The 22,706-nt window shown below is 37.1% G+C and overlaps 1 protein-coding gene across 1 annotated transcript in view; it reads right to left on the bottom strand.

Annotated features, from left to right (window-relative positions):
* Positions 1 to 22,706, bottom strand: part of si:dkey-266f7.9 (uncharacterized protein LOC100006223 homolog) — a 31,955-nt gene that overhangs the window by 7,241 nt on the left and 2,008 nt on the right. The window contains exon 2 of the mRNA XM_058753039.1: positions 823 to 1,038. The gene's annotated coding sequence lies outside the window, so the exon portion shown is untranslated. The remainder of the gene's footprint in view (positions 1 to 822; positions 1,039 to 22,706) is intronic.

Raw genomic sequence — 22,706 nt, 5'->3', positions numbered from 1 at the left:
CAAAAGTATTCTGATAGCTTCATAAAATTAAGTTTGAACCGGCTGATGTTACATATCTAGGACTATTTTAACAATGTCCTAACTACCTTTCTGGGCCTTGAATGTGGTAGTTGTGTCGCTGTCTACACTGTAAAAAAAAAATTGAACCAACTTAAAATTTTAAGGCAACCAACTTCAGCAGATTTTTGAGTTTGCTCAACTTGTTTTTGTGGGAGATTCTCAAATTTCGTTGTATAAACTTAAAATGACCAGTTGAGAAAACTCAAAAATCTGCTGAAGCTGGTTGCCTTAAAATTTTAAGTTGGCTCGACTTTTTTTTTTTTTTTTTTACAGTGTCTGGAGGGTCGCAAAGCTCTCGGGTTTCATCAGAAATATCTTAATTTATGTTCTGAAGATGAACGAAGGTCTTAAGCATTTGGAACGACAGGAGTAATTAATGACAGAATTTTCATTTTTGGGTGAACTATTCCTTTAAGTGAAAATGTGTCTCCAGTTGCTTTTTGACAATTGCGATGGTTTCTGCAGTTCGGGTGGATGTTGGCGGCTTATTTGACCAGAGAGGAGCAGAAAGAGTATAGGTTCTAGAAAGCCTTCTGAAGGAGCAACAAGGCACTGCTCGTTCAGTAACCACAGCTGGCTGAAGGGAGAATATCATTTTTTGAGGTTTGAGCATCCCAACCAGCAATATCAACATTGCAACCAGTGGTGTGAGTTTAGGGCGGGACTATCTATTTGATGACCAATGGCAGGGGAGGTGATGGGAAGGGTTTGGGAAACCAAGCAACTTTACTTCCAATTACATCTTGCAATTTCACATTTTACCTTTAAAAAAGGTCCAAGACGCCAAGGGTCTTCATTGGTATCCATGACCCCTATCATGGTGCATCATGTGAACATCTGTGCTGGTGCTGGTTTGCTCCACCCTTCCATTCAGCCTTGGGCGATGCATCTGCAGCAGTAAGAATCCCCCATCGCCTCGTTATCTCGCACTCAGCATCTCTGTGATTTACTCACCTGCTTCGATGTACGCCACACAAACTACAGGACGAACGAGGGGGGGAGGGTGTGAGAGGAGAGGAGATGTTGGAAACTGTAAGAAGCTGACAGCAGCAGCAGAGCTTTTCAAATGGAATTGTTTATGGAGATGGAGTATGTGAAAGACAGAGAGAGGGAGAGAAAGAGCGAGAGAGAGAGGAGATGATAATGACCAGATGTCAGATTGAAATCTAATACACTTAATGCGTTGAAGCTCCATGCTGAGCTGTGCTTGTACCTCACACTGTGGAATTAGAGATTTGACATGCATTTGCAAGTGATGTGAGACATCTACATCATAGTGATACATAAGATGTGCAGGTATATAATAGAGTAGGAATACATCAGGATGCATTCCACTGGCTTATAAGTTATTAAAAACGTGTGCGGTTTGACTGCCCAGTGTCAAGAGATATTTATAAAATCATAAGCTTGTTATTATTTTACAGTTACAACTGTATATTATTTATTATTTAAACAAAGCAGTTTGGTAAAATCAATCAAAAGCACAAGCCACTCGTAATTTTTGCAAGATGAAACTCCCAAAAGAAATGACAGTAGTGAACATCAAAATATTAAGTGTATGAGCTCAAGAAAAAACAATAGCAGTGAAGAAAGAGCTTGTACAATAAATCTGAAAAAAACAACAACTTTATTTAGAAGCTATTATCTTTGTCAAGGAATCCTGAAAAAAAAAAAAAATCATTATGGAAAAAAATGCATTACGGAACACCAGTTTTCAACAATAAATAATAATAAAATGTTTCCTGAGCACAAAATCAGCATATTAGATTTCCTACTAGAGAATTAGATTTCCTACTACTTAAAACTAGAGAAAGGGCTGCTGAAAATTCAGCTTTGCCATCACAGGAATAAATTACATTTTAAAATATATTCTAGTAAAAAGCATATATAATAAATTTTAAAATTTCACAGTTTAACTGTTTGACTGTAATTTTTAATCAAATAAATTCAGCCTTGGTGAGCATAAGAGACTTCTTACCAACCCAAATTATACTTTTGAATGGTTGTATACATATATGTAATATTTCTTAGTATTACCTATTAATTAGTGAACATTATTATCTTTTTTATATATTTCGATATCTAAAGCACTTTATTGGAATGTGTTTCCTGGGAATTGAACTCATGACCTTGGCTTTGCTATCTTAATTTGCGTTTTACTAAATATTAAACAGTCATACTTGGGATGGCACAAAGGTGTGTAAATGACCATTCACAATAAATGTTTCCCTAAATAATTAATTTCAGGTCCATATTCCTTATCAGAAGTAAAACTTGTGCAGTAGGGCGATGTCTCCATTCAGGGGAGAAAAAAAAGCAAGCTGGAATTTAAGTTAAGCCTGGAAGCCTTTCTGAAGTATGACTTTGCCCTCTCTATCAATGATTACACTCACAATAGCCGGAGATCTCCTCCACTGAACCCTCGCCTCGTTCTTTAAGCCACTCCATGTCTCTGTTATCTCTCGGCTTTGCTAACTCATCCGTGTAAGCATGTAGCCCATCAGACACCACCCACCTCCCTCCTCGACACAAACACAGAGACGCACACCTCCCAACCCGAGGTGGTCTCTGAGGAGACCCCGTCTGGCTGGTTCTCAGAGAGACATCCGTGCCACGCTCTACCAGCCCTAGCAGGATGGCAAGCAGACCCAGTGAAGTTGAGTCTGCATGCCTCAGCGCCCGCCCTCTCGGCTTTTCCTCTCAAAGTCACTGCCTGACTGTGTCTGGGTGGATGTAGTCCATGCTTCATGGTTTCGGCGACACTGGCCATATTTCAGTGTCGGACCCTCATAACCAATTATGGCTCTCAATCTCGAGTGCTAAATGACCCTCGTAATGTCACCGGAGATAGAGCCCAAGTCATCTCTCAATTTCTGCTGCCCTCGCTGACTGAGAGAGAGGAGTGATATCACGCCATTCGGGGAGTCTCGATGCAGCAGGAAACCTGGTGACCTTTCCACGTTCCTGACAAGAGGACTTTGCTGCCCTTTTGTGAAAATGCTAATTCCAAACGTTTGCCTTATAAAAGCAGGTTCCTCTGGGACAGGCCCAGCATGTCAAACAGAGGCAGGAGCAAAGCCCCAGTGGCAAGTGAGGTCGGCTGTCTGATTGGTCCTCAGCGTGAAGTGCTGTGCGATCGCACGCATTTGACACTGTGTTTGTGTACCTCTGGCCTTATTAACATGTTTGCTTCTAGAGTGATATTTACAGCAATTTTTGAGTTTGACCTTTTAGTTAGAAACAGTTTGCTATAATCAAATGCAAAATGGTTGGATTCAAAGGATGAAAATTTGGCAATAAAGAACAAAAAGGTTAAATTCAATAGTCGTAATATTGCTATTCATCTTCAAAACAGGCCAGTGAAAAGGTCAAAAATTATTTTTAATATGTGCTTACTGCTACTAAAATAATCAAAATGATCAAAAGTGGAATTAAAATTATATTACTATGAAAATATTTATCATAATTGCTTAGCAATGGCACAACTTAAAAATGGCATGTCAACCTAACTGATACCAAAACAGCATTGGTTCTGGCATATGTTGTAACTTACAATACCATTTTAATGCTAAAATATTGTGTTAAAAAAAATTGCCTGTTCATTAATAAATGCTGTTCATCAAAAATAACAAAATAATCATGAAACAATAATAAAAATTAAAAATCATGTTTCCACAAAAATATCAATATTTCAACAACAATAAGAAATTGGTGAGCATGAGACTTGTTTTAAAAACATTTAAAAATCTTACCAACCCCACACTTTTGAAGCCTTTGAGGAGAGCAATAATGACTTAATTACCAGATTGTTCATTACACAAAGCTATCGTACAACTTTAGAAGACATGGAATGTAGTCATATGTAATGTATTCGTATGGTGATTTTATTTGTGTTGTTGTTTAACCTCTTACTTGATAGTCTTGGTCACAATGAACCATAATTGTTTGATAAAATCTGCGTAAAATATCTCCTTTTTTGTTCCTCTGAAAGAATAACAGCATTTAGGTTTAAAACGAGTAAATACAGACAAAATCTCATTTTCTAGAACTATTAAATTAACAGTGCATAGATATGGACCTCAGACTTTCGTTGTTTTTTTTTTAAAAAGAGTTTCTGATCAAACATTTGCATTTTTATCCGGTAATGAATTCTGTTTATGTTTGCCCCGAGGGCACCATTAGGCCTGCTGGATATTTTTTCAATGCACCATCATCAGCATTTAAAAAGGACAGAAGACGGTTTTAAACAAAGGAGAGACATTACTGTCACTGTTTATTCATTGCCAATGCCAGAGCTGATGCGACAGATGTGATACACAACGCAATTATCGTAATGGAGGACTGAGCACCGGCTCTCGTTGCACAAGGACCTCTTCACAGGCCAATCAATAGCATGGTATGAGTCGGCGCACTGGAAAACATCGTCCTCCTCTGTGTCATCGAGCGCTCCTTGTAGTAATAAGCAGCCGTTGTGAGGCTTTTGATATCGCTGCATAACCCACTCAGTTAAATTAAACAGATTTTGTTTTCTCAGTGTGTCACTATGACAACGTTGAGTGTTGAGGTATCCGTTACGTTTTGCGATCGAACCGCTTCGTATTTGCCAAGTGCATGAGCGAACCTCTCCACTCTTCACCTCTCTGCTGCTTTTTCTCCATCTCTCTATCTCAACAGAAGCACTTTCCCTGTGTCACACCAAACTCAAAAACTCATTAAACCCAAACAAACACCAAATTCTCGACGGAATTGTTACGGGTTTCTCTGCCGGGCCGGTTTCTCTCACATTACTTCTTTGCTAAGCAGAACTGTTTATCCCTGCCTGTTTATGTGATTAAGGTCCGAGCCCTTATGTCTTTACTTTGCGTTTTCATTTGGCTCCAGAGCCACCGTGGCAGAATTACTGTGGTAGATTTGAATGACCCTCATTCCGATTAGCCATTGATTTCCCATAAGGCTAGAGTGACACTCCTACAGATCAGAGCTCTGCTAATAAGCAGCGTAAGCAATTGAGGAAGTGCAATGAAGGCAATGATAAAGCCACACAATCTCAGCACAAGAAGCATTAAAGCTGGTGATGTGAAGGTTTTAAAAAAAACTGGGAATTGACAGTTTGCGAATACAGGATGGATACAGAATGTGGCTTTCTAATTACAGAGAGACAGATCTCAAGCCTCAGTTCAACATGATCAATATGATGGATCACAACAACATTTGGTCTTGAATGCTGCTTATGCTGGTGATGGTTTTTAGACTTTCATCAGTACTTGGGCACAGGCCCCCCATCAAAAAAGCCTGTATTTTGAAACTATTTTTTAAATATTTTATTTGGATATAAATGGAAATTTATCATCTTTACCTTCATAGAGTTGTTCATGCAAAAAAAAAAAGCTGCTTCGTCAATGATAAACGATAGAAGACTTCTGCAAATTTTGTTTCCTACAATGGACTGAAGGTAAATATCGATCTCACCCGGTGTTCTTTTTGTTTTCTGTCTTAAAGGTCCCATGACATGCTGCTTTTTGGATGCTTTTATATAGGCCTAAGTGGTCCCTAGTACTGTATCTGATGTCTCTTTCCCGAAATTCAGCCTTGGTGCAGAATTTCAGCAACTACGAGCCAGTCCCACAATGAGCTTTTCTTAGGACGTGCCATTTCTGTGTCTGTAGCTTTAAATGCTAATGAGGAGGAGAGAGGCGGGGCAAGGTGGAGGGTGGGTGTGTGGCCTTAACCAGCTTACGCTACCATGCGCTAATGTTGACAGTGGATGTATCGCAATGGCTCGTAGACTCTCAGTCCTTCAAGCTTTTCAGTTTGACCCAGAATCTGATCCGGATGGAGAAGCACCGGATGAAGAAGTTGCAACTCAGCGGCTACAGCAGGACGTCTCCGAATGGTTAGTTTAAAATATTGTGTCTGGATACGGTACTTTAGTTGGTTTGTTTATGTATGCTGTTACGATTATTATCATGTAGCTAATGCTAGCCATATGCTCGGATGAAGGAACTAAAAAAATACTTCGGTGTTCATTTGTACATCCAAACACTGAGCAACTGCCATGCTTCGCTCGTTTGCAAGCCATGATGTCTCTAAAGGAAAAAAAAAATATATTGTGCTCGCCTCGCACAGTAGTAGCTCATTTTCTCATGGGTGGGCAAAGCAGAGAAAGAGGAGGTAACCTTTCCCCGAATGACGACATAAAGGGAAGATTCCAGATTGGGCCATCTGAGCTTTCATTTTCTCAAAGGCGAAGCAGGATACCCAGGGCTCGGTTTACACCTATCGCCATTTCTAGCCACTGGGGGACCATAGGCAGGCTAGGGGAACTCATATTAATTTTAAAAACCTCATAAAGTGAAATTTTCATGCCATGGGACCTTTAAAAAACATCCCAATATTTATGTGTGAGAATTTTAGAAAATCTGTTTGACATAGATCAAAAGAGAATCTGGCATTGCTAGTTCTGATACCAAACAGCTGACAGAAAACACACATGACTTGATTGCTAAAATGAGAAAATGATTCTCATGTTGGTATACGATAGTCACAGTGGCATTTCACTGCATGGGGCTTGTGTCTGTAAAAAGGGTCTATCGACTCCCTTGCTTAAAATCATGTGTTAAGGAGAAATCTTGGCTCATCTTCTTTAAATTTACCAGCTAGGTCCCTTAGTATGTGAAAAATATTTTAACCACCCTTGTATCACATGACACATCACTGAATGAAGCTATGCATTACAAAATGTGTATTTCTGAATGAATCCCTCATGAGGTAGCACAAATTCACTACACTGCAACTTTCCTGCTGCACTAACAAGTGTGTAAATGTCAGTAATTCACCCAGGAAAACACACAAGCTCTGCTATGCGATTAATCTGATATTTAGTCTAATGTCAAAACATTACACAAACCTAATTGCTGCTTTTCTCACCACCAGAAGCATCATGCCCATTCAAACGCGCCCCCTCAGATTTATGAGCCAAGTGGATTCTGAATGCAACTTCCAAAAATACAGTTACAAAATGTTTCTTTTCTCAAATGTTGTGGTGGAAATCACCTTTTTACTTGTCTAAATCTGATCAGACCCATCTGCGCACTCTCCACAGATCATTTGCTTTAAACTGAAAAATCTGTCATCATCTGCCCACCCTCATGTTGCTCCAAACTTGTATGCCTTTCTCTGTCAAAATGTCAAAACTGTTCTTTTCCATTCAAAGAAAATGCATGATGCTCACTGACTGTCAAATATGATACATTATAATATTTTTCTGAGGCACAGTGAGGTTTTTGTCAAATATATGTATATTTGTATATGTAATATATGTGTATGTATGTATATACAGTATATATGTATACACACACATACATACATACATATATATATATATATATATATACACACATTTTTATTTATATATATTTCTAATACATATTGTATTGCAACTGAAAAGTTTAAAAGCTTAATTTGTTAAAAAGTATATTATTATATGTATTTGATATAAAACATTCCAATGACAATTTGAGAACTTTGTAAGCAGTCACTCATTTCAAATCTTTGTGAGCAGGACAAGATACTTAACTAGCACACAACTAATTTTGGAGTTAGCAAGTAGCTAAACTTAAAACACAGAAGTATGTATATATTGATTCAAACCTTATACACGCCATTGGATTTCATAACAATACTGTTTAGCATTGAATAATAGATGGATTCTTTTTTGCTGAGATTGTCACAATCCATTGTGGGATTGCCTTATCCACAAAGAATATATATGCAACGTTGCCTCGGCCAAAATAAGGTATCTCAAAAGCATGTCTAATGCTCAAAAATTGTGTTTAGGTAAGCAGTACACACTAGGTCTTGAAAAACAGCCTAAAGTCACAATCTGATTTTAAAATCTCGACTAAACTCCCATGAGAGACACGGCTTGGGAAACTGGACAATCTCAACAGGTGGGCTGTAGGCTTACTTTTCTGATGCAATAGCGAAGCAGTTTTAAGAATGAAGCCATGAGATATTACACCATAAAATCTGTGCGGTTCCACAATGGCAGAATTGGATCAGCCACACAGCCTGAAGCTGATGTTTGTTTCTGCACTAGAATCGGGTTAAAAAATGGACTTATGCGAAGCACCTCACTACTCTGACATGCTTCCTTAGGCCTGGACGGTTGGGTAGCTCCTGCTGCTTTCTCAAACACAGCTGTCTGGCTGAAAGAGAGATATAAATGGAGGTGGACATCATGGCTCCGTTCCAAAACCAAAACCTAGTGAGCTGCCGACATAGACTAAGCATTGCACTTTTGGTCAAAATCTAAGCCAGCCTGACATGAATCCTTCATGGAGAAGACAACAGAAATCCACCCAAGATGGTGGGTAAAATGAGAGAATTGTTTATTTTGAATATAACTGAATCAATAACAAAAACAAATCCGATAGAATAATTTAATTTAATTACAAATTAACCATTTTACCCAAGATCTGTTTATGGCATGTCATTTTATGCTTATTAAAGTAAATGTTTACCTAAACTAAATAAATGCAGCCTTGTTAAGCATAAGAGCAGGGGCGGATTTAACCAATAGGCGAGGTAAGCGGCCGCTTAGGGCCCCGGGGAATCAGGGGGCCCCGTCTGATATTCGCGAAACATATTTGGCAAATGCACCAGTAGGCCTATGTATTTGTGTTCTGGAGAGCGTCAAATGTTCACTCACCACTCAAAACGGCGAGTTTTTGTCAGGTGCGGAGTTCTGCAAGCTTGTGAATCCTCTCATTATAACAACATGTAGATAAGATGTAAATAAGAGATTCATTGTGCAGAGAGCTTATTAACGAAACGTCGTGAGATCGCGATGAACTGAAGTGAGTGATAGATTTTAGTGATTATAGACTGAGCGCTCTTTGCGCGCATTCTACGCTGTTATGACTGTCTCAGAACAGTTATATTCATAATTCAATCATAATTTTATTTGTCTTGATGTTTCAAAATGACTCTCTCGTGTGCTTCTCCTGACAATAAATGCAAATGAATTATAAACTAAAAACTCGTATAAATGCACGAATGCAATGACTGGAGATTTCCACTTAATAGATTACATTTTCGATTTGTTTCTCGGCAAACCCTATCATATGCCCTAAGAACACTTGGAATATGGAACGAGTTGCATGGTATAATTTTTATGACATTTGAATCCTTTTTGGAAAAAGATTGAAGAAGTTTACAATTCAAAGTACAAGCTTTTTTTTATTTTTATTTTTTATATAATGTCTTTTGTTATCCGAAAAAAATAAGGTAGCTTAATATGGCTTTAGAACAGCATCAGGTTGACTAATTATTTAGGCTACTTAAGTTGTGAAGGAGTAATAGTTGCAATAAACGATAGCTATAGCTATAATGAGAGAGTGCTAGCGAGCAAAATAAGGGTTACGCGTAAAAGAGCATTATAGTTATTTTGTTGGTGCCCCGTACCTGAAATTTGCTTAGGGCCCCCAAATCCGCCCCTGCATAAGAGACTTCTTTCAAAAACATAAAAAAAAATTAAAAACATAATTATTCTAAAGTTTTGACCGGTAGTGTAAGTATAAGTGATTATATAAGGTTTTATGATCTCTCTACCTGATGATAAGAGAGATAAACTTCTTTCAGGCTTTTAACTAGCCACACACACATACGCACACATAACTGACCCTGCTAGACCTCATGCAGACTTTCAGGCAATTATTCAGACAGCTAATTAGGTCATTTGCCTCCTTTAGGCCCCGACAGTGCAGAGGTATGAGACGCTACAGACTGACCCACTGACCCTCCTGGCCCAAAGCTCAACAACAGAATCCATGATTGGTCCAGTGCTTACCTCAGCGGTGGATGTGCCAGCCGCAGAAAACTCCTGAGGTGGTCGCCAGTCTCTAGAGTTCTCTATAAATACCGGGAAGCTTCTGGAACTGTGGAATGAGATCTAATACTCATACTCTGCAGTTAAACATTTGATTTGGAATGTGCTAGATAAATCAATCAGTTATTTTTCAGAAATTTCAGGAGCTTATGAAATCAATATTTACCTTAATTTGTAATATTTATTATTACTTTTATAATATTTTTTCTATATGCTAAATTTAGGAAACCTATACACTTAGGGCACAAAACACAATAATGTTAACAATAACAACGCAAGAACCAATTAAATATATACCTTGAATGCAGTGTAACTTGCTTTGGAATCTGCCAAATGCATAAATGTAAATGTCATGTAAATCATCGAGGGGATAAAAATTAAATCAGCATAGAAAAACAACTTACCAAACTTGATAAGAACATCAAGAATAGCAACAGTGCAAATAAACCTGGCAAACATTGAAAATATGCAACCTTATTAATAATTCATGTCCCACTGCATGCTGGGAGCACCTGCATTGTAAAGCGTAGTAGATTTTACTTGATTTATACATTTGAAGTTTACCAAAATCTGCGCATCTTGAAATACATATTTGAGAACTCATAAATTTGTAGGTTTTTAACCCTAAGATACTTATTAGCAGTCCATGCTTTAACTTACTGACAGAAGTAAAACAGATTGTGGATGGCATTTCATATTGGCTTCAAACCACAAAAGGCCCAAACGGCTGCCATACCTCTTCGATAATGAGGTGTTACACAAGTATAAGGGATAAAAGAGACCAGTGACCCTGCACCAGCATTCACATACAATACAAGCACACACACACACCCACACACTGATTGAGTCAGTAGGGGGCAACCCGCCATGCCCACCTCAATCAGCACCTATTGAATTATCCTACTCCTTTCAGGAAGGCCGGATGAGTTGCCCTTCACACAATGTGTTGGCGTAACTGAATGTAATTCTTGAAAACACCCCCAAATGACCACACACCAAGTGAACAAATGGGGTTTCTAGTTCACCCAAACTCAGACACTAATTTCATCTCTCAGACTTACAAAAAGAAAGAAAAAGTATTGTAGGGAACACGTCTTCCACATAAAGTGAACCCTCTCTGTGATCGCTCCATGTGACATTTCATCTATTCTCCCTCAGGGTTCTGTTGATCCGTTTTGTTACCTCTGCCTCTTACGCAGGAGTCTCTCTCTCCCCCACTTCTGCCTTCATCTATCCATACCAGGGAAAAAAGGTCAACCGCACCATTATTTTATCCTGAACTTTTGGCATAACATTTATACTGAAGGCAAAAAATATCCACCAAAGTGAAATATGAAGGGAGGGCAAACAATAAGAGAGAACTATTGGTTAAGGCCAACTGAAGCTTTGAAGCTGAAGCTAAAGAGTTCAAAAGCTCACCGTGCTGTCTGGCAATTGCTTTGAAACACTGAATATAATTGGAAATCAGGTCTGAATTTTTTTTTTTTTTTTTTTTTTACATTTTATTGAAAATAAAACACTAAAAAGGGTTATAAAGTTATATTTTGTCAGTACAACATCTAATCTGTGTTCGGTAAGGGTGGTCTTCTGGCCTGGGCCCAGTGTAAGAGAACTGGCACTGGAAAAATGTATATTCATTGATCTTGTGCATTCATTTTATCCCTTGCAAACATAAATGTTTGGGCTTTATGTGATATAAAGAGTTTATTTGAAAAAACTCAAAAATCATGTTTTTATTGTGATTTATTGTGTTAGATAGCTGTATTTTTTAGTTATTTTTACTTAATCAAAATAACCCAACTGCAGTTTGATTGAGATTAATTGGAATGCACAATGAAAAAACATGATTTTTGAAAATTGTTAAAAACGGAATTATCTGTTTTTGCAAATGAACTCTTATATGCAAATTCTGCAGATTTTGCAATAAACAATAAAAATTGCACAATAGAATGCACAAAAAAAAACAAAAACAAAAAAACCTTTAAATCAGTCAGTAATGTTCTGCATTGTTTTTCAGTAAAAGTGTGTTTGAATTTATGGAGTTACTAATTTGTTCTTTTTCTTCTAGTAAAGAAAACAGAAAACAAAACAGAAAACAGTAATGAAAATAGTTCCATTATTAGAAAATATAAATAGTTCCAGCAAACATAAAAAAGGATTACTAAAAATAAAGAAGCCATAATAGTGTTGAGTCACATTGAATAGTACAATACTTTTTTCAATATTAGTATAACAGTTTTACATAATTTGTTAAAAGATTGGTTCAGGTTTTATAGAATGATTAAAATGGCCCAAAATCAGCCAAAAATAATCAGATACTTTTAAAAATAAAGCTGTGTTTTTGCAGTGATGCTATAGAAGAAGAATTTTTGGTTTCTCCAAAAAACCTTCCTTTGAAAATAACTATTTTTTTCTTAATGTGATAAAATATATATATATATAATAATATGAAGAATTTTTTCCACTATCAAGACCTTTAGTGCAATGCAAAAGTTGGATGTTAAAGATTATTCATGAAACCATCAATGCCAACAAAGAACCTTTATTTTTAAGAGTGTACATACAAAGTATTTTTAAAATCATATTACTTTTATTTCTACAGCAATAATTTTGAGGGCCCAAGGACACATACAAAACAGAGAGCAGTTAACTTTAGTTAAGGTTCACATATTGTGCTGCTTTGAGCTTTAAACTCTCAAAATTTTCTTTCAGAAATCAAGGAAAAATCACTTGAAAATAAGTGATTCAGTCAAGTTGGCAGACCTATTTTTGGTCTGAAATCAACGGAGGGCATTTTCCTTCAAGTATTCACATCTTCCTGAGCAGACAAATCAACGTTAGTGCATTGTAGCACAATAGCGTGACCTTATCAATCAGCACGAGTCATCAGTCACCCTCAAACACATCTCAGACTAAACACTGAACCAAGTTCAGCAAAGTCATACCAGGCTGGTGTCTGAGATGAGGCCAGACTCAAATGTCTTTAAATCCTAGGACTACTCTGCTTATCTTACCAAAGCAGGCAAAAGGAGCAAACTCAGTGTAAGAGATAATGAAAAAGGTAAGGAGAAAGACAAAGACATACCAGGAACAACAAAACAAGGGATGACCACCCATGGATTCATTGGGAGTCTTACTTAATTACTTCCTTAATCGATCGCGCTCGTTGCTGCTTGGTCAGTAGAGATGGCTGGTATGTGGCCATTTATTGACCTGCATGTTGATTGTGCATTTGCTTTGCTGTACACAATGAAGCCTTGTGGCTTAAAAGAGAAGCTGGGGAAAAGACATGGCCCCATGTAAACTCAACAGCCACAGCGGATTTGAAGAGTTGCTTACTTAAGGGTCTGAAAATTCTATGAAATACAGCAAAAGTGTTACAAAATTACTTCCACACTGATCATAGTTAACACCCACCAAGTGTTCTACAATCAAGACGCTATAGGTGACACTATCAAGACCCATCAAAAAAGGGCAAACACTAGCAATATACACACTAGCATTTAAAATTATATTTAAAAAAAAGCTTTGTGAGGTGAGAGTTAGTAAGTTTAGTAGAGGTGCAAACATATTGTGATGTTGAAGGTAAAATTACAATGTATCAAATTCAGTAAATAAAGGCAAATTCACAGAAAATGTCAAATGGGGTGAGTTTGGGGATGTAATGTAACTTTTTCTGGAAACTGATAGCATATAATGCAAAACATTACTGAAAGGTTTGTAGTTTCTTATAATATCAATGATTCTTTCAAGACCAGTAATTGTTTTGTAAATTTAACAAAAAAATAAATAAATCTTTGAAACAACAATGTAAAATACGTCACAGAAAACCAATCATTAAGTTTGCAAGGCATAAAATTTAAAATTTTCAGGGCAACACAGCACTGGTCTCAAAATCTCTTTGGGCAATTCTTAATGTCAGCATGAAACAGAAGTTGTGATCTTTTCTTCCCTATTGTGATGTATATCCAAGTGAAACGGCTCCTCAAATGAGAAAGAAAATGTCAGATGGGATTTGATTTTATCAATCGGGAACTGATTGGATCATTGTTGTAATTTCATGATGACTTTAATGTTGATCTCTTCCAAAACACACAAGCATACAATCTCTAACATTGTTATCTAGACAGTTTTTATACAACCCGAATTCCGGAAATGTTGGGGCATTTTTTTAAATTTGAAAAAAATGACAACTAAAAGACTTTCAAATCACATGAGCCAATACATTATTCACAATAGAACATAGAGAACATAACACGTTTAAACACAGAAATGTGACACTTTTATCCACTAAATGAGCTCATTTCAAATTTGAGGCCTGCTACAGGTTTCAAAAAGTTGGCATGGGGGCAACAAAGGGCTGAAAAAGCAAGATCGCTGGGAGAACATCTAGCAACTAATTAAGCTAATTTACATCAGGTCTGTAACATGATTAGCTATAAAAGGGATGTCTTAGAGAGGCAGAGTCTCTCAGAAATAAAGATGGGCAGAGGCTCTCCAATCTGTGAAAGACTGCGTAAAAAGATTGTGGAATACTTTAAAACAACGTTCCTCAACATCAAATTGCAAAGGCTTTGCAAATCTCATCATCTACAGTGCATAACATCATCAAAAGATTCAGATAAACTGGAGAAATCTCTGTGCGTAAGGGACAAGGCCGAAAACATTTGTTGGATGCCCGTGGTCTTCAGGCCCTCAGACAACACTGCATCACTCATCATCGGCATGATTCTGTCATTGACATTACGAAATGGGCCCAGGAATACTTCCAGAAACCACTGTCGGTAAACACAATCCACCATGCCATCTGCAGATGCCAACTAAAGCTCTATCATGCAAAAAGGAAGCCATATGTGAACATGGTCCAGAAGCGCTGTCGTGTCCTGTGGGCCAAGGCTCATTTAAAATGGACTGTTTCAAAGTGGAAAAGTGTTCTATGGTCAGACGAGTCCAAATTTGACATTCTTGTTGGAAATCATGGACACTGTGTCCTCTGGGCTAAAGAGAAGGGAGACCTTCCAGCGTGTTATCAGCGTTCAGCTTAAAAGCCAGCATCTCTGATGATATGGGGGTGCATAAGTGCATACGGTATGGGCAGCTTGCATATTTTGGAAGGCACTATGAATACTGAAAGGTATATAAAGGTTTTAAAGCAACATATGCTCCCCTCCAGACGATGTCTATTTCAGGGAAGGCCTTGTGTATTTCAGCAGGACAATGCAAAACCACATACTGCAGCTACTACAACAGCATGGCTTAGTAGTAGAAGAGTCCAGGTGCTGAATTGGCCTGCCTGCAGTCCAGATTTTTCACCTATAGAGAACATTTGGCGCATCATTAAACGAAAAATGTCAAAGATGACCACGAACTCTTCAGCAGCTGGAAACCTATATCAGGCAAGAATGGGACCAAATTCCGACACCAAAACTGCAGAAACTCATAACCTCAATGCCCAGATGTCTTCAAACTCTTTTGAAAAGAAGTAGAGATGCTACACCATGGTAAACATGCCCCCATCCAAACTATTTTGAGACCTGTAGCAGGCATCACATTTGAAATGAGCTCATTTTGTGCATAAAATTTTACAATTTCTCAGTTTAAACATTTATGTTCTTTATGTTCTATTGTGAATAAAATATTGGCTCATGTGATTTGAAATTCTTTTAGTTTTCAATTTATTCAAATTTAAAAAACGTCCCAACATTTCCGGAATTCGGGTTGTTTCATAGTCAACTCATGATCATACTCATAAAAAATCATGATCATACATAAAAAAAATGGCACACAAGTTTAACTGTGGTAAATTTAGTAGAGGTAATAGTATTATACAACCTTAATACAGATGCAGTCCTCATTAAAAGTGCGTAAAAACTCTTCATTTAAAATATGTCGTATTCACATGTCAACATTGCCCTTCAGTCTCTGAAAAGCTATAAAAACACACTTTACAACTCTTCACAGCCTTGGATACACCAATCCAAACACCTTTATACCTCTCTGCTCTCTCTAAAATCTTTAATGTCAAGTCTTTGAAAGAGCATTTATTCTTGGCCTTGCCATCTTATGCACTGACACTTCTGACCGTTGAAAAATTATATGCCATTGCACTGCATCATCATCCACTTTGAGTCAGCTTTTTGCAAAACTGCCTCAGTCATCTTATACTGAATAATCTGAGCAACCTGTCAAACACTGAATTTCATTTTGGTTTCTTTTCTTATTCTTCTTTATCTTATTTGCTTTTACAGACGTGGTCTATTCCTAAGCTTCTCCTTTTACTCACCTTTGTCATCCATCTTTGTGATTCAATTTTTAATGTCCCGCTACATATTTCTTTTTCACCGTCTCCTTTCTTCATCCTTCGCTCCACGCTCTAAATCAGTCTTTAAGTCATGACACTGCACAATATTGCCAGCGATTTGCCTGGCAGATGCCTTTATCCAAGGCTTCTGTTTCCACAATCACATTAGCCATTAGTACAGCTGGGTAGGCACTGGAGCGAATCAGGTTAAGTAGCTGCTCAAGGGTACAAACAGTAGAGGCCCACCTGGAGTTCAGGCCTGCCTGACTCACTTAAAAGTACACATACTCACACACTTGCGCATTTACATGCTTAGATATGCACACTCATGCACGCAGACGTTTGCTAATTCATATCAGACTGCCTGTGTGAGAAAGTAGTTGAAAAAATGGAGAGTAAAAGAGAGAAAGAGTGGACTAAATGAAACGTAGCTGCCGAGATGGCACTGTCAGTTCAGTTTAATACACTTATGTAACCCTGAACATGATGGAGTGAAGAAGAGAAAGAAAAACTCCTTTGTCTATAGCATTTCAGCTGCACTGAATAGCTATGTTAGTTTCTTCTAAAAAGCATCCTTCAAAGGCCAACACAAAGTTCAGCACTATGGAAAATAGAGGAAACTTCAGAACCACGGACAGCTCTCTAAACTAGCTCAGAGCAGATGAACTGGATGAATCCTGTATTAAGACACACTTGCGGTCTTGTTGCCTGTTTAGAATGCACAATTCACAGATTGAGAATTCAACATACAGTTTTTCCAAAAACTTGGAAATGCATTAGATAAAATGAAATTTTGGACAACATCCACATATACAGTATCCTTCTTAAAGAGATGATAATGAAAAGATTAAATGGATATTTTTGAGTAAATTACAGAATATTTGGGTCAACTAATCATTTGGCATAAATGCATTAAAGTAACTTACACTGAAGACCAGTGTTAATTATTTATTTTTGAATACACTTATATTTTGATTACAACAATAAAAGAATTGTTGAAATTTGCTTAAAATGTACTCACCCTCATGCCATCTAAGATGTAGATGAGTTTGTTTCTTCATCGGAACAAATTTGGAGAAATTTAGCATTACATCACTTGGGCACCAGTGGATCCTCTGCAGTAAATGTGTGCCGTCAGAATGAGAGTCCAAACAAACAAACGAAACTAGTAAACAACTGTTGCTCCTAGCTAAAATATGAAATCTCTGTTAACTGTCTCGTCTTGATTTTTTTTTTTTTACTGGAGGAAGCATTATTATGCTTGTATTTTGCCCAGAATTTTACCCAGAAACAACAGTTAATACTTAATGATGGATTTGTTTCATACAAACACACATCTTTTCGCTTCACAAGACATTAATTGATGGACATGAGTTTTGCTAACTAGTTATGGGTTATTGTGATGTTTTTATTAGCTGCTTGGATTCTAATTCTTACGGAACCCATTCACTGCAGAGGATCCATTGGTGTGCAAGTGATGTGATGCTACAGTACATTTATCCATTTTTATCCGTAAATTGGGTGCAGTGACTTTGGTTTTCAAAAAACACAATGGACCAACACCAGCAGATGACATTGCACCCCAAATCATCACAGACTGTGGAAACTTAACACTGGACTTCAAGCAACTTGGGCTATGAGCTTCTCCACCCTTCCTCCAGACTCTAGGACCTTGGTTTCCAAATGAAATACAAAACTTGCTCTCATCTGAAAAGAGGACTTTGGACCACTGGGCAACAGTCCAGTTCTTCTTCTCCTTAGCCCAGGTAAGACGCCTCTGCCATTGTCTGTGGTTCAGGAGAGGACAACTGTAGCCAAATTCCTTGACACGTCTGTGTGTGGTGGCTCTTGATGCCTTGACCCCAGCCTCAGTCCATTCCTTGTGAAGTTCACCCAAATTCTTGAATCGATTTTGCTTGACAATCCTCATAAGGCTACGGTTCTCTCGGTTGGTTGTGCATCTTTTTTTCCTTCCACTCAACTTTCTGTTAACATGCTTGGATACAGCACTCTGTGAACAGCCAGCTTCTTTGGCAATGAATGTTTGTGGCTTACCCTCCTTGTGAAGGGTGTCATTGACTATGTTTACATGGACATCAGTAATCTAATTATTTACCTTATTCTGAATAAGACAATATTATGATTAAGGTGTTTACATGAGTTGCTTTTAGAATAATCCTTTCATGTTCCTGTTTTACATGTTATAGTACATAGATCGATTAATGGCATGCATCATTACGTCACCACGCGACGCTATCCGACGTCTCCTCCAGAATTTCAAGTATAAACATATAGTTCGTCTTCGTGATGATGCCATATACAGTTTTGGGTGTTTCATTTTTAATTTTATGAAAGCTTCAAATGCAGTTAATTATTTGTACGTGCATACAGACGACGGCAGTGTTGAAGCTCTTTTATTTGCTGTCAAACGGTTGATCACTGCCGTGTGTGTATCCTGTCGCAAAATGCGGTGAAAAGTCCTACAAGACGGTAATAGTTTGATTTAAAAAAAAAAAAAAAAAGGTAATAGTTTGATTAAGGTGTTTACATGTCTGTACTGCACTTCAATAATGCGACTAAAATAAGAGTACTCCACATGTCTTAATTCAATTTGTGTTTACTTCGATTATGACTTTAGCCGGATTAAGGTAATCAAAAATCTCTGTTTACATGGTAGACTCTTAATCAGAGTATTGTCTTAATCGTATTAAAATCGGAGTATTGATGTCCATGTAAACGTACTGAATGATTGTCTTCTGAACAACTGTCAGATCAGCAGTCTTCCCCATGATTGTGTAGCCTAGTGAACCAAACTGAGAGACCATTTTGAAGGCTCAGGAAACCTTTGCAGGTGTTTTGAGTTGATTAGCTGATTGGCATGTCACCATATTCTAATTTGTTGAGATAGTGAATTGGTGGGTTTTTGTTAAATGTGAGCCACAATCATCACAATTAAAAGAACCAAAGACTTAAACTACTTCAGTCTGTGTGCATTGAATTTATTTAATAATTTGAGATGAATTACTGAAATAAATGAACTTTTCCACGACATTCTAATTTATTGAGATGCACCTGTATTTCTATGTTCTGAACTCATTCAGTTTTCCATTTTTATTTATTTGAATGAAATGTTTTCATCATTTTTGTGGCCCTTATCAAAAAGTCACCATGAAAGTCACAATTTTTTTTTTTTTAATATTTCTTTTAATTCTTTTCAGAATTCTTTTCATATTTAACCTACTGTCTAGAAAATGTAAGACATAAGGTGATGTCCTTTGCATTATGTGTACAAATATAAACAGCTCTTAATAGGTTTGATAACCAGCAAACAGAAGAATAAACTGCTATTTAAGCAACATCTCTTGCACTGACTGAAACTCATTTTGCTTTTTTCGCATTCGAGTCTGTTGCATATACAAACTTAAGATTGTAACAATAAATAAATCATTGCTATAATAAGACCAAGATTGAAACGTTCAGATAAATGGTGTGACAGCAGACGGGGAGAATATGGGAGAAAGAATGAATTAGTTGACATAGAAAACGAGATGGATGAGGGACGGGTAACAGAGGGGGAGGAGAACAGAGAACAGAACGCACCCGTCTCTGTGTGATCTCACATGCCCCGTGAATAAAAACCTTGGGAAAAGCAATTAAACACCAAACAAGGATACATGACTGCAGCTAGTCACATTGATGATAATGGATTATCTGGATAATCAATGTGCCCATAGCAGGGCTACTCATGAATTAATCACAACCAACACGTGAAAGCAAACAGAAACAGCCTAGTTTTACTAATGTCTCCTGCTGCCTAGCAACGTCTCAGCCACAATGTGCACATCAGCACTTTGCCATCACTCAAAACCCCAGCCAAATGTATCTGATTACAGAAGACATATAAAAGACATGTAAACATGCATGACAAACATAATGCTGAGGCATATAAAAGGGCAGCTTACTTCTTATCAATAGATATCTTATCAATAGATGTTTGCCTATAAGACAACAACAAGCGCTGCACCAATATATCTAAACTCACTAGTTCAAACTTATGCACCCTCCAGAAGCTTGCGTTCTGCAAGTGAACGACGCCTTGTGGTGCCATCACAAAGAGGTACCAAATCTCTCCGACGGACCTTTTCCTGGACTGTGCCCATCTGGTGGAATGACCTCCCGATCTCAATTCGAACAGCTGAGTCTTTAGCCATTTTCAAAAATCATCTAAAGACACATCTTTTTCGCCTGCACCTGACCAACTAATACTAATACTTACCTATTATGTCTATCTATTATTTAAAAAAAAAAAAAAAATTTTTTTTTTTTTTAAACTAGCTACGTCTACTGTGCTGGACTAACTGAGACTTGTCATGGCACTTGTATACTGCTGCACTCTCGATGGTCTGACTGCTTCTATTGTTCTCATTTGTACGTCGCTTTGGATAAAAGCGTCTGCTAAATGATTAAATGTAAATGTAGATACAAAACCATTTGAAGGGTCAGACTTAGAACAGACACACGTGTTTGAGAGAAACTTTGATTTTGGGACAAGACGATAAAGTGAGAGAGTCTTGAGATTCAAAGATATGGCTACAGCAAGTGAAACAGTTTAATACTGGATGAGAAATGGACTCTGGAGGGAGAAAAAAGAATGTGATTGACAACAGAGGCAATTGACATGGCATAGTATGCACAGACAAGTGCAAGGACGGTAGATACAGCGAGTTAAAGAAGTGATAGTTCTCTCTCTCTCTCATCCCCTTTACTGCTGTCACCACAGCAACATGCCTGGAGGGGACACAAGAGAGGCAGCATCCCTGACAAAAACAACAGAGAACAGGAGCAGGGATTGAAAGAGGGAGAACACAGGAAAGAAAGGCAGAGCGGGGAAGAGTGATGCTGGGAATGACAATAGGCCAACATACGAGACGAGAGAAAGAGGATAGTCCAATTAGTCATACATCGCTGGTTCATTTTCAAATGTATAAACCTAGAGGTTTAAAGACACTGCATAGAGTGCAGAGAAATTCAATTTTTGTATGATGGCAATAACTTTTGGTAAAGTGTAAATATATAATATATTAAAGTAGGCCTACACAATGTATACACATGAGCATTTATGTATGTCTTTGCTACCTAGTCAATAAAAGACTTTAGACTACCAGACCAAAGTTTGGAATAGTTAAGATTTTTTTTATTATTATTTATTAATTTATTTTAATGTTTTTTGTTAGTCTCTTATGCTCACCTAAGGTGCATGTATTTGATTTAAAAAAATACAGAAATATTATTGTCATTTAAAAGAACTGTTTTCTATTTGAATACATTTTAAAATGTAATTTATTTTTGTGAAATCATTCCATCATGCTGATTTGGTGCTCAGTTATTGTTGTTAATTATTGGTGCTCAATTATTAATAATGGCTCTTATTAATTTCTGTGTTAAAAACAGTTTTGCTGCTTAATATTTTTGTATCTTTTATTTGAAATAGAAATCTGTTGTAGCATTACAAATGCCTTTACAATCACATTTGATGAATATATGCGTTCTTGTTGATTTAAAGTATTAATTTCAATTTTTTAATTTTTTTTTTATTCTCCCTAAAATTTTGAATGGTCGTGCATCACAGTTAAAAATATTAAGCAGCACAACTGTTGTCAGCATTGATAATAATAAGAAATGTTTATTGAGCAGCAAAATTAAAATGATTTCTGAAGGATCATGTGACACTGAAGACTGGAGTAATGATGCTAAAAATTGAGCTTTGCAGTAACAGTAATTCGTTATATTTTAAAATGTATTTAAATAGAAAACAGATATTTTAAAATGTAATAATATTTCACAATGGTGTTGTTTTTACTGCATTTATTATCAAATAAATGCAGCCTAAATGAGCATAAATGAGTTAATTATTCCATAAAAACTTAATTATTCCAATTTTTTTTACCAGTAGCGTGGGTGCAACCCAATTTGCATACTTATGCACCATTTTATGCCATTTTGTAGTATAAATAGCATTAGCTTACACTGAAAATTCCAACAATAAGAAGTATACTTCAAATACTTGAAAGATGTACTGTTATTTACCTGAAAAAAAAAAAGATTGTGTGGAATGTTGGGACACTTCATGAACTTAACGATCGCATTTAGCAGAGGTGGACAGGCTCCAATGCAGGATAGCAAACTACCAGTCTAAATGTCATACACTAGAGTACAGTAGAGTACATACAGTAGTACACACTTCAATATGGCAAACAAGCATTTTTGTTTGAAGGTACCTCATAAAGAAAACAGAAGGGCTTTTAACATATTTGTTATCTTGTTTCACATTGCATACTGTCCATACTTAACCCAGGGTTAACAATTAATTCTGGGTATTCATAATCTGATGCTTCACACTGTATATTTTATTTGTGGTATCAACAACCATGATTGGATAAATACAGCGTGCAAAGT

The sequence above is a fragment of the Onychostoma macrolepis genome, chromosome 19, assembly GCF_012432095.1.
Source record: "Onychostoma macrolepis isolate SWU-2019 chromosome 19, ASM1243209v1, whole genome shotgun sequence".
Lineage (NCBI taxonomy): Eukaryota > Metazoa > Chordata > Actinopteri > Cypriniformes > Cyprinidae > Onychostoma > Onychostoma macrolepis.
This window is presented reverse-complemented; position numbering and strand designations above follow the sequence as displayed.